The 13,353-nt window shown below is 35.8% G+C and overlaps 1 long non-coding RNA gene across 1 annotated transcript; it reads left to right on the top strand.

Moving 5' to 3' along the window:
• The first annotated feature begins 2,692 nt into the window (after positions 1-2,692).
• LOC117793623 lies at positions 2,693-7,196 on the top strand. Its single transcript, XR_004618293.1, has 4 exons — positions 2,693-2,773; positions 2,874-4,947; positions 6,085-6,289; positions 6,373-7,196. It is a non-coding gene; the product is annotated as an uncharacterized LOC117793623 (long non-coding RNA).
• Positions 7,197-13,353: the final 6,157 nt, after the last annotated feature.

Genomic DNA, 13,353 nt, shown 5'->3' with positions numbered 1-13,353 from the left:
AAAAATTTAAGAAACATAAAAGAAAAAAACTTACATTTGGAATTCATTTAGGATAAGAAAAATTAGGATACTGAAATAAGAAAAGCATTCAATTGCATTCAAAAAATATATCTCAAAGATATTGAAAATAAAAATTAAAATAATAATATTAGATGTTACGACAAGTAGATAAAATTGCCAAGGCTGGAATTGAAAATTTGTATTAAAAATCGTTCAATTTATAACAGAAATATTTTTTATTTTGGTTCCAAAATGTATATTTTTAATTCCCGATTTAAATTTTCTGATAACTATTTTGAGCAATGTAGCGTTTATTTCCAAAATACATTAAATTATTTTTACATTTTCGGATGCTAGGTATTATTTGTGGTGATTCATATTGCGAAACGAAAGAAAATACGTAATTAAGTTTAACTATTTTTGATTAAATCAGGTTTAGCTGCCTTATAAACTTGGAAAAAGTCTTGCTCATCGCCTGCTCGGACTTTGAAACGTGTTGCGTACACAGTGCACTTCCCCTCCCCTCCCCTCCCCACCCCCACCCACACTCGCCCACTTCATTGTAGACACCCTGCCGAAGCTGAGACCCAACCCTCGCTTATCACTGAAATACAAATAAAAACATTTCTCTCTCTCACTCTCCCTCTCTCTCTCTCTCTCTCTCTCTCTCTCTCTCTCTCTCTCTCTCTCTCTCTCTCTCTCGTTCGCTCTCTGCTGCACTGGAGAGAAGATTGTGCTAAAAATAGGGGGGTCGCTGTTATTATTTTTATTTTTAATAAAAACTAGATCACGTTGATTTCACGTTGCCGTTGTTTACGTTTTTACGCCCACAGTGCTGCAGTTGTTGTTGTTGTTGTTGTTCTTGTCGTTGTTGTCGCGAGTTTCCGTTCTTCGTTCACGGCTGGCTGCAACAAGCAACAACAACGGCAACGGCAGCATCGACAACAACAGCTGTAGCTCCAAGCAACCAAAACATCAACAGCCTTATCAGAGAGCAGAGCGTTTACCGTTATCAAAGCAGCATACACACACACACACACACACACAAATACACGCCTGTGTGTATTGTATGCGTAATAGATGATCCACAAAAAGCCAAGGACCCGAATACTACATACATATGTATACATACACACAATCCACACATACAATCCACAATTCGTATTAAAACCAAATCATTAAACGATCTTGACTTAATTTTTGTAGCCAGTTTTGGCATTTGGACGCATTTAGACGCAGAGGGAAACCCCGTTCTTAATATAATAAATAAATAAACAATAACAAGATCGCTGATTATGCATTATCAGCTTGTTTTTGAATAACATGCATATTCACATGTGTGCATGCGTATATCGATAAGCCGATAACAGCTTTATAATAATAGACTTTGTTCTGTGTCTGCTTTTATCGACTGTTAATTGCTGTGGACTGCATTCAAATTGCCACCACCAACCACAACAACAACAACAGTGACATTAAGAGTGCACAGGTTACAAAATGCTTTACTGCAGTTAAAGAGCGTGAAAGCGGGAGAGCGGGAGCGGGAGAGGATGATGCTATTGTTGTTCGCTGATGGATTCACTCTAGTTGTTCTTTTTATTTGCTTTGTTGCTTCTTCTCGTGTACTCAAACCGATAACATACAAACACAAAATGCACTGGCTCTGTCTGTCTGTATGTGTATGTGTGTGTGTGCTTTGTTCAACAGCAAATATTATTATTAATATTGTCATTGTTATAGTTATTAATGCTGAATACCGCACAAACTCACAAACACATGCACGCAAACATCGATGTGCTATGTGTATGTGTGTGGCAACAGTGACCCCTCTCGCTTGATTTCTGTGTGTCATGGACAACACTGGCTGAAAGGAAGATTGAAGATGATGATTACAATATATGAGGAAGGTGGGCAATAAAAATTTTTCACTTAAAAACAAGTTGCTTCGGAATTTTAGTTGGTTGTTTGTAAGTCTGGCAACGCAAGATAATTATAAATACATTTTAAACGAATTTATGTACTGTACAAAGTATGTTTATCAATAATAAGTAATTATAATTATAATTTTTGTGACTTCGAAAATATGTCTCAAGAATGAACTGTGACATTTTACGACATTTGCTTCTCAAAAGAAATTGATATCAAAATCTCTAGAGAGTTTTGTCGAACACACCTGACTATTTTCTTTTTTTGAACGACGAATATATGTATATAGATTTTCCACGGACTTCCAAAGGATATATTTAACAAAGACCGTAGCAGTTATAATTTAAAAAAAAAACTTATTCAGGGGTGCCACAGAAATCGAAACCAACCGAAAATCTCCCAAAAATTTATGGAGATTTGGGAGATTTTCGGTTGGTTACACTTTCTGTGGCACCCCTGATTATTAATGTTTATAATAAAAAATTTTATTAAAAGTTATTTTTCAATTTTTTTATTATTGTTATTCAAAATATAAGCTTATCCTGTTTCCAGGATACTGCATTCCGAAAAAGTATATCTTACATTATCTCACTACTCTTATTTGTGATATTAAACTTATTTGCTCAAAATGTTTTGATGTAGTAGACTGGTTAGTATTTAGTATAAAAAGGTGTAATTTTATTTGAGCTGGCACAAATTATTGATACATTTCGAGCAGTGTTGGCCTTTTTTTAAAGTAAATATCAAACATCCCTTGTCCAGAAATCTATACTGTTTTATAAATTGCAAAACATTACCAATTCATGCACACGAAAACATGCACAGAATACATTAATCCTTTGCTAAGGTAAATAAAATTAATTCTGATCAATCAACTATTTAATCAACTATTCTAAAATATTTTTTTTTATCCTTTTTATTCCCCCCTATTTATTCCCTGTTTTTAGTCATTTTTTCCTTTCTTCCTGATCACGAGTAAAAGAGTAATTACTGATTGAAATTACCTGCCAAATGCCCACAATGTTTTCATAAGCTTGGACACAGTGTGCTTGCACCCACACACATGCATATGTGAATTATGTATGAAATTAAGTATGCAAGAATGTGTGTGTGTGTGAGTGTATCATTTGAGAGATCGAGGCAACCGTTACTTGGCTGCTGTGCGAGGCAGGGGCAGAGGCAGAGGCAGAGGCAAGGCGAGGCTTCGTGCGGCGCTTGCAGCACACAAAGAATTCTTTTTCAATTTGGCTGTGAAACAACGAGCAACGATTGCCCCCAAAAGCTGAGCTGCCGTAAACCAGAAAAACAAACAAACATACATACGTACATGCTGTAACTGTGTAACTTATTAACTGAGTGCAAATTAAATTAAAATTGAAACCAATCAAACATATGTATATCATATCAACTGCATATTGCTTAGCGTGTGAAAAGCGAATGCAGGAAACGCTAGACTTGCCAAACAGTAAACAATAAATAAATAAAAAAAAAAGCAAACACAAAAAAAGAAAAGCAAACAAAACGAAGCAAATCAAAAATCAAAAAAGCAGAACCCCCAACCCGACAGCAATAGCAACAACAAAAACTAAAACAAACAAATAAACTCTGCTTGCAAGTGCCTTGAATGCGTGTGCGTATGTGTGCGTATGTAAATGAGATAAGAACAAGACGCACCAAAGCTTACACACAGCTTCAGAATCTACTCAGTTAACGTCGCCGTCGCCGTCAACGTCTGCATCTCTGTTTGTGTCTGAGTCGGAATCGGAGTCTAATTATAGCACACAGCTCGCTAAAAATACAGTTCACATCAACTCACACAAACACTGGCAAACATATCAACAGGCAAACCCAAACGATACCCAACTAATTCAGTGCGTGGGAGCAGGCGAGAGAGCCACACACAATACAAAAGGGTGAGAGGCAAAAGCCTGAGAGAGCGCGCCTTAAGAGCGAGAGTGAGAGCGTAAGCGTGAGCATAAGTTTTGAATTTCGTAATAAGCGAACGAACACGACGACAGCGCAGCGGCAGCTGATTGTTTATTTGATATTTGCCGATAACGATACCGAAAAGTCGTGAAGCAATTGCAACGTACTCGATCATCGATTGACTCGCTGATTAAACAAAGCACAAAGGGTGCAAGTTCAAAAAAAAAAAAAATAAAAAAAAAAAGAATAAAGACAACTGGCGAAAATTCGCCACGCTTAGTCAGCAAAACAGCCCCCTTCCCCAGCCACTGCCAAGCATTCCCTGCAGCGATTGGGCTCCAGAGAGAAAGACTAAAAGAGAGGGGAAGAGTGAAAGAGAGCGGCAGAGAGATAGAGAGAAAGAAAGAGAGAGAGAAGCTAAGAGCAAGCGCGTTTAACCAGACGATTGATCAACGCTGCGGAGCTTCATCATCAAAGCGCGTTCCAAATCCAAGCCAGAAGCATCATCGTTAGGTCGTGCGCTCGACCGCTTTCTCAAGTCCTCGATTAAGATCCACACGCAGTTCCACTTCCACATAACGGCATATTCACGAAATGCAACAAAATCGCCAAACATCGCGTGTGAACATCAATAAGAATAATAATAATAATACTCGTCGTACACCAAAGACTCGCCCGCACACTGTCCCTGACTCTCTGGTCTTCACTGTAATCATAATCGACACCAATTAGCTACAGCTCTACATATATAACTATTATATCATCATTATTATTATTATTAATTGTAAAACATTTATTTTTTTGTTTGCACGAACTATCGTATCTCCAAACAAGGACAATTTGTTATTGTTTTTTTTTTTTTTATTATATTTTTTATTTTTGTTGTTGTGACAAATAATTGTGATTTCTGAAACTGTGTGATTGCAAAAGAACGAGACCAAAATAATAACAATTAAAAGAAAGTTCCTTAAGCAACGTGATAAGTTTAAAACTGAAAGCCGTGCACAGGATCATCGTGTGAACCAGCTCAAAAGCCATATCGGAGTCCAAAGGAAACCATATTTTATCAAAGCGCATCAAGTATAGCATGCAAAAGTAAGTACTATATTTTAAAATTACTTTTTCCTAATCGAATAATACAGGATTTCAGTATAATCTATTGCATACTTCTGGCGGCTTCTCAATTCACTTGAGCGTTCAGTTGAGCTTTTAAAAGTATGCTACAGAAAATGTAATAGATTTGAAAGAGCTAACAGATTGAAATAAAATAATCGACTTAGGATCAGAAACGCAAGAAATTATATTTATATGACTTTAATACGAGCATCACAGTAAGAAGGAAAAAAAGTTATAATCATTTATAGATCATCTTTAGAAGGTACTTGGATTGCCTTTCTATCAAACGCTTGGTAAAACCATGTGGAAATAGAAAGTACATTTAACGTGATAGAACACCATAAGAAGTCACATAACAAATAGGATAGACTTTCATCTATAGATTATATTGAGAGAATACTCTGATAGGACCTCAATTAAGTTTAAAGAGGCATCAAATGAGTAAAAGCAACGTGGACCAAGAGCTTAGAATTAAACAAATCCAAGAAGCTTATCTTGCAAAAGCTTTCCAGAAGACAACAAAAGCCGGGAGAATCCCACAACTATTTTTAACCCCAACTTTATCAGAGTACATGTTGTTATGTTTTGTTTTTATTTCTCCGAATCGGTATTTCCCATGAAAGTAAATGGTTCGTAATACATGTACATTGTATTTGTATGTCTGAGATGATATGCTAGCGAGAGAACACGCAAGACAGTACAAGTACAGCATAATCAGCTTTGAGGGGCATTCTTTCAAAGAAAAACAAAAAGCAACTATAAATAAACACAAACTTTTTTTTTTTTTTGATTTTAATAAATTCATGTTCCAAATGATAAGCGCAGAGCTCGGGTTTATTTTTAAACATTGAAGTTTATGTAAATATTTCCTGGCCCGCGACACAAACAAAAACAGAATGTGAAAGGAATGGGAATGAAAAATACAATAATATTTGATATTGATAAGAAGTCAGGCAGCAGACGCAATGCGATGCGATAGCATACATATGTAAATATGTTTGTGTGTGTGTTATGACACGTGTAGCTCGGTCCATCACTAAGATAATTACATATATACTCAGGCCAATTCTTTAAATATATTAATTAATATAATATGTAATTTGCATCATTTTGCAGATGATTTTCCCGCTGCCAAATTCATGTGTTCTGCCTCTGTTTGCCACAATTGTGTTTGTGGCATTCTGTCTGTCTCGGGTTTCCGGAATTCCCGTTAGTCAACCTTCTGACAATACCGAATACAAGAGATTTTGCAGCATGAATCTAGCCGATACCATAGATCGGGTCTGTCACGGTCAAACAAAATCTCTGGGTGAACTCTATCGTAAGTAACTGTGCTGATTTGTAATGTTATCGATATGCGATTAAATAAAATTTCTCTCTCTCTTTCTTTTTCTTGTTGTGCAGCTGAAAGCGTTGGGCATCGCAGCAAACGTTTCAGTCCCGATGAGACCTACTTTAGGCCACTACATAATGGTCCAGTCCATTTATGCTGCCTTCGTTCGTGTACCTATGCCGAGTTACGTCGATACTGTGCGGACGATGGAACCACACGATTCCCCGATAATGGGCATCCATAGATAGTGCTTCTTATAAAAGCCTCACCCTCCCCACACACCTCCTCCTCCCATATAAGCCCACACATAACACACACACAGACACACACACACACACACACACAGACACCCCATACACTAAGTATATTGTACTAATTTAAGCTATGCACTAATAAAAATTTATACAATTATGAGAGCAATACGAGTACAGTACGAACACCCTATAAAACAGGGTTTATTTATAGCGAATTGAGATTAATGCAATCTATGCCAATTGATAAGAACTTGAGTTATATCCAGTTTCGTTTAGTCTCATCTCAATAGTCGCTGATTTACTCACAACATTTTCTAACACAAACTAGAAGAGATCTCTAGTAGATTCTCTAACATCTCTCCCCATAGATCATGCTCCCTTTTCTCATACTCTGATGGGAAATCTTATGTAATAAAGTTTAAGACAAATCTTAAAACCAAAAGTAGCACTAAATTATAAGTCTGATTGATTATGTATTGAAAAAAAGCTGACTAAATAATGCCATAAAATACCCTGTAATTAATAAGTCATCCCATAAAATTTCTATGCTGTTAAACTATTCAAAATTTTAAACACACTTTATCAATTCCTTTGAAAGCATTTACAATAAAGAAAAACCAACTAGTGCATACCCTGTTCTACATGTTTAGTTTTCTTATCAATAAAAAGCTTAGGAAAATTTGTTTTCTTCATGTCGACATTTTGTATTATATCTAGCACATACCCTCTAATTTGTATAAGACAAACCACAACAAATCCTGCGCTTCTCAACTATTCAAAATTAAAAAGTACATGTTATGTCTACAAATAAATACCAGAACAAATTAGGAATTCAGACTAGCACATACCTGAAAGTCAGTATTTAAGTAGGTCTAGCATAATTTGGCATCATCATCAATTCAATCAATCATCGCAAATTTGATAAATACTAGATCATTTGTATAAATTTACATAGGCATACCAAAATTGCTTAGTCTAGCCCTTCTAGTCTCTGAGTTCACATAGCAAAAATTATTGAATAGAATGCTGTGATTATAATTCAATTTCAATTGCAGCTGATTAAGTTTACAAGTAAATGTAGGGATATCCATACTTATTACACTAACTGTAGCATACTTTGTTGAAAATTTATTCAAATTACTGGATAACCATCTGAAAACGTATGACTTAAATCTGACTTATAGGCTATTTCCACGACCACTCACATTAGCCACATTTGCTCACATTTGAATGTGACTCATTTTTGGCTTTCCACGACCAAATGTGAAACTGTTATGACATTTGATATTCACCCAAAGAAAATCAGCTGTTCGGTTTCTGTGCACAAATTATAAAAAGCTGACAATAACCACATTTCTATATATAATGCCTACCGTTTTTATTGAAGAAAACAGCTGGTTAAGGTGATAATTGCTTTTTTTCTTGAGCTTATCGATAAAAATCGCGCGTTCGATAAAAAAATACTGAAATTCGGGAATGGCAAAAAATCTTAGCACTCATTATGAATGAGCCAAAATGATTATTCGGAATTTGTACTGAAATGAAGTCCACATTCGTGACGAATGATGAAGATGGTGTCGAATGTGCCAAATGCGCTGTCGTGGAAATAGCCTATTAATTTGCCATTTTATCCATTTCAAAGCATACATAGTTGTTGTGTAATAAAGTTGCGGTGTCCTCGGCTCTATTTTGCCTCTCTTTATTTTTCAGTATCAGTCTGTTTCGTTCGCACTTACTGCTCATTAGTGTCCTTTAGCTTTTTAACCTACAAAAAGTTTCACAGAGAACAGCATTTAACATCATTGCCATTGGGTGGAATTTCAATCTATTCATAAAATACGCAACGTTGACCTTTTTTACAACAGAGAGGGTTGGTTTACCCCACTTGTTTTTCCCCCTCTTTTTCTGTCACTTGATGTGTGTGAAACCTTTGAGAAAGGACACTGGACACCGCTGAATGGGGTCACATGACTGCAAATTATGTCACAGGCGGCAATTTCAGATGATTTTAATGATGGTGAAAATCAACTACACATGGGAATTGACCCAACCCCAACCCCAAACATAATCAAAAACTCAACCCCGATCCCAAATGCAGACTCATCGCATTTGTGATAACAGATGCGTCTATAGATAATCCGTCGATTGACAAGAATTTATCACCCCCTCGTCGTACTTGAGGTTTCATCCCATTGAAAGTCTACCGATAACGATATTATTTGATAAAAATTCGGATAAAATCTTTTTGCGCTTACCTAAGTTTCGACAGTATATGAAAGGTTGTTAGGAGTTAACTTAATAACTATGGTCTTTTTTAAATTGATTAAATTGATTTAAATGTTGATTGATCTAAATATTGACCATAGAACATTGTTGAAACTTACATATCAACCGTTTAGTATTGTCTAAAACATACATACATATTAAACATACTGGTTGGATTGATTCACAAGCTAATTAATTGACACTTTACTGGATCGAGCTGCCCACTCTTCGTTGCGATGCTGTCCACTTGATGATGTTGACGTTGCCAGACTGTCACAATTCTTACAAGCCTATAAAAAGGATGAAGTTTAACGCTGACTTGACAATTGTTCACAACTTGTTGACAAAGTGGGTAGACTTCTTTGCCTTCTCACTCTTTTTCTAGTCCTCTCTCGCTATCTTTCTCGCACACTGTCTCTGTGTAAAGGATATACAGGCTGTAACAAGAGCGCACCCCGAAACATTTCGCAGTAAAAAGAAAAGGGGCGACTGACACGGTCTCCCTCCACCAAAAGGACGTCTCTCTGTCTGTGTCTCTCTCATGTGTGTGTATGTGTGTGTGTGTGTGTGTGTATGTGTGTGTGTGTTTGCCTTGTCTTTGTGTTTATACGGAAATTGCAACTGAACGGGCAAGGGGAAGGGGAAGTAGCATCAGGACTAAGTCGCAAGGAGTAGAAAACAAGACAAAGTTGTTTGCCTGGTGTCGAGAAGTTTGCGCTTATTTTATATACTCTTCCAAGGAGTATTATAAGCTAGTCATAAATAAATAACGCTTTAAAGGATACGCGACAAAAAAAAACCATTTAGCTTTTTTAAATAGTTAAGCCCGATGAATCTCATTAAAAACCATTAGCAACCATAATAATAAAAGAAAAAATAAGTTTAAAAAAATAAATAATGTCAATTAAAAAACCGCCTTTAGTATTGAAAACTTGATTATTATATTAAATACTTAATTATTGTATTAACTCAAATCACCATTATCCAAAGAAAAAGTTCGACTTATCGAGTAAAATCAATAAAAAAAAGCCGACTTTAGTATTGAAAACTTAATTCTTATTTAAAATTCATATATCTACACGTATTACAGATTTTTTTTTGTTATATGTACATTTATATCAAATTTTATTAAATTCAAATCAAATAAACCAAAGATAAAAAGTTTTTTCTGATACTTTTTATTTTACATCTTTAGACAACTAAAGTGTATTAAAACTTTGGCGTGCCGAAAAAAAATTTTCTTTCTTGTTTCCCTTTTTTTTGCCAGGGATTCAGAAGTGGGAGTGAGATGGGACAGGAAGAATGGAGAAATATGCTTATAGGAGTGAGTTGTTTCTTTCCTTTCCGTTCCGTTCCGTTCCAGCGTTTGAAAGTGACATTGATGAAACGAGCCCATGAACATTAGCCAAATATTGCAAAAATTTAGCACTAGACGGCCGTCTAGTGTATGAGGACACACAAACACTCCCCATTCCACTGCCAGAGCACCCCTACGCCACCCACACACAAATAAATATACACCACAGTCAAGGGTGGTTGGGCGATGGAGCTGAAGCAACAGAAGTCGTACAAGGACAATTTCAGACACACAAACGCCCATCTTCCCCCCCCTTCCCCTTTACGTGCTACCTGCCCCTGTCGCTCCTCTTCCTTCCACTCACCAATCCCTTTAATACCCTTCAACCGATGTGAACCAAATCCGACCCTATTGAAAAAGAAGTGACACTCTACAAACCATTTGACAAACTCGGCGACTCGACTTCAAAGCAAGTCCTGGGCGTGGTTCACCCCCTTTCCCATTCCCCCCATTCCATACATACAGTTGATTTGAATTTGAATATAATGTGAGAGAGATTTCAATTTCCTATGATTAATTCTATGGTTAACAACGGCAAAAATCGGATTCTCGTCGTGCCACAATTTTGATATTTATCTTCTTTTTTTAATAAGGTTTTTACTCGCCTTTCTCAAATTTTGCACAGCTGCAATAATAATAGTTTTATATAGTTTTATATAAATTAATTCTGATTTCAAAAACAGAAGAAAACAACATAAAGGGTGTTTTTTTTAAAGGTATAAAACTTTGAATTAGAATAAAACAGAAGAAAACCGTTTTAATGTCCATCAATTTGGCTTTATTGGAAGGATAGTTTTATGCCATTATTGTCTAAATATGATTTCCGGCATGTGGCCGCCGCGGCTGGCTCGAATATAGCCAAGTCTAGAAATCCAATTTTCAAGCACTTTTTCAAACATTTGGGGCCGCATGTCGGCAATAAAGCGACGAATGTTTGCTTTCAAATCCCCTAACGTTTGTGGTTCGTTGGCGTAGACGAGCGACTTTACATATCCCCAAAGAAAATAATCCAATGGTGTCAAATCCCACGATCTTGGTGGCCAATTGACAGGTCCATTCCGCGAAATTATGCGCTCATCGAATGTTTTCTTCAATAAAACGATTGTGACGTGCGCTGTGTGGCATGTAGCGCCATCTTGTTGGAACCATATCTCATCCACATTCATGTCATCCAATTCGGGAACAAAATAGTCGGTTATCATGGCTCTATACCGGTTTTCATTAACGGTAACTGACGATCCAGCATCATTTCGGAAGAAGTATGGCCCAATGACTCCACCAGCCCATAGAGCACACCAAACAGTCAGTTTTTGTGGATGCAATGGCGTCTCAAGGGTCTCATGTGGATTATCTTCGCTCCAAATGCGGCAATTTTGCTTGTTGACATAGCCATTCTGACATTTTTGTCAGCCTCATCACTGAACAAAATTTGGCGATGAAAATCAGCATACAGATCAATCTCATTTTCGGCCCATACACCAAAATCACGACGCATTGCATGCTCTCGCGGCTTTAATTCTTGAACAAGCTGGATCTTGTAAGGTCGTAAGCCAAGATCTTTGCGCAAAATCTTCCATAAAGTTGATGGACAAAGCTACGATTGCTGTGCACGGTGGCGAATCGATTCATTCGGGTCCTCTTCAACACTTTGCTTTACAGCGGCAATTGTTTCTTCGGTGCGCACAGTTCGACGTCTCTGCGGATGCGTATTATCACATAGAGTAAACATAGTGCCATTATTTTTCAAACCATTATTTTCGAAATAAATTTGCACATTTGCAAGCGTTGTTCTTTTGGCAACCTGCTCATGATAAAATAACAAGTCAAACTGAACATAAATTTCATTAGAGTTGCAGGATATAACAAAAAAAATATCAGCTTTATCTCTACTCGAGAAACCAACCTCTAAAAAAAAAACACCCTTTAGTTATAAGATAAAATATTAAACCTGACAGATTTTACATAAAATATAATATTTTGTAATTACCAAGTATAATTACAAATAAATGATATTTTGCATTAAACCAATATTAATTGCCCGTAAACTGTTTGTTTCAGAAAGATTAAAACACTTTTCACAGCCTCTAGATCCTTGTTTGAATATTTGCAGCTACCATTCAACAAAATGAAACTTTTACTCAAATCAATTTTGTTCTTCTTATTGTCGATTACAGATTTTGTTTTATGATTTTTTTCACATTCTGACCAATTTCATCATATTATTTCTATTATTTATGATGAATTTATGTCTATCACAATCACAGATGTTGGCATTATAGTTCTACATAAATAAGACAAATTTCTATAAAGTTTTTGTCATCACTTGTCACTTTACTATTAAAATTCCTTTCTTAGCATTTTCATTATTTGTTAAATATATTTAAGCGGGCGTCAGACGCGGACTTTTCACAGAAGGTAAACTTTGCCATTCACATTATTCGCATCGATTTTTACATAGAGATGCCATCGGTAAAATGTTATGAAATCAAGTTCAAAAACAAAAGTAAGTAATCAAATATATAAAGATTAACATTATATCGTAAGTTTGTAGAGTTCATTAAACTTTTATTACCTTGGATGGTTTTATTACAGCTGAACAGCAATATTTTTTGAAGCGTTAGTAACTTGCGGATCAAAAAAATCCAAGAAAAGGATTTTTTTAAATAAAATATTTGTACAATAATAATAAAATAAATGTACAAAAAATTATGTACATATGTATGTAATATTATGGCACCTTTTGCTACTGCAGATAACAAGCCACTCCCACTCACTGAACAAAAAAAATTGGTTCTGGTGTCAGTACCGGTTCGTACCGGTACAATAAATCGATGCTTTTTAAATTTTAGTACATTTAAGTACTGTTTTAAATTAATTATGACACAAGAATTAATTTCGGTTACGGTTTTTGTACTACAAGCTAAACGGTTAGTCTCGGTTAACGGTTTCGGTATTATTACCTGCAGTTAATTATTTGACCTAAAATGTTACAGCTATTTTGTTCTCTCTTGGTTTAACTGTACCCTTTTAAACTAAGTATCGATGAAGGCTTATCCGACCATCGGTAGTACAATAAAGTACCCTATAACTCCTTTTTTTATTAATTCAGATGCAAAGCAAGCAAAAATACTCCGTTATTATTATTATTTTTTTTTAAATTGTATGTACATATGTAC

Source organism: Drosophila innubila, chromosome X (genome assembly GCF_004354385.1).
Source record: "Drosophila innubila isolate TH190305 chromosome X, UK_Dinn_1.0, whole genome shotgun sequence".
Taxonomy (NCBI): Eukaryota; Metazoa; Arthropoda; class Insecta; order Diptera; family Drosophilidae; genus Drosophila; species Drosophila innubila.
Note: the sequence above shows the minus strand (reverse complement) of the source record. Positions and strands in the feature narration are given on the sequence as shown.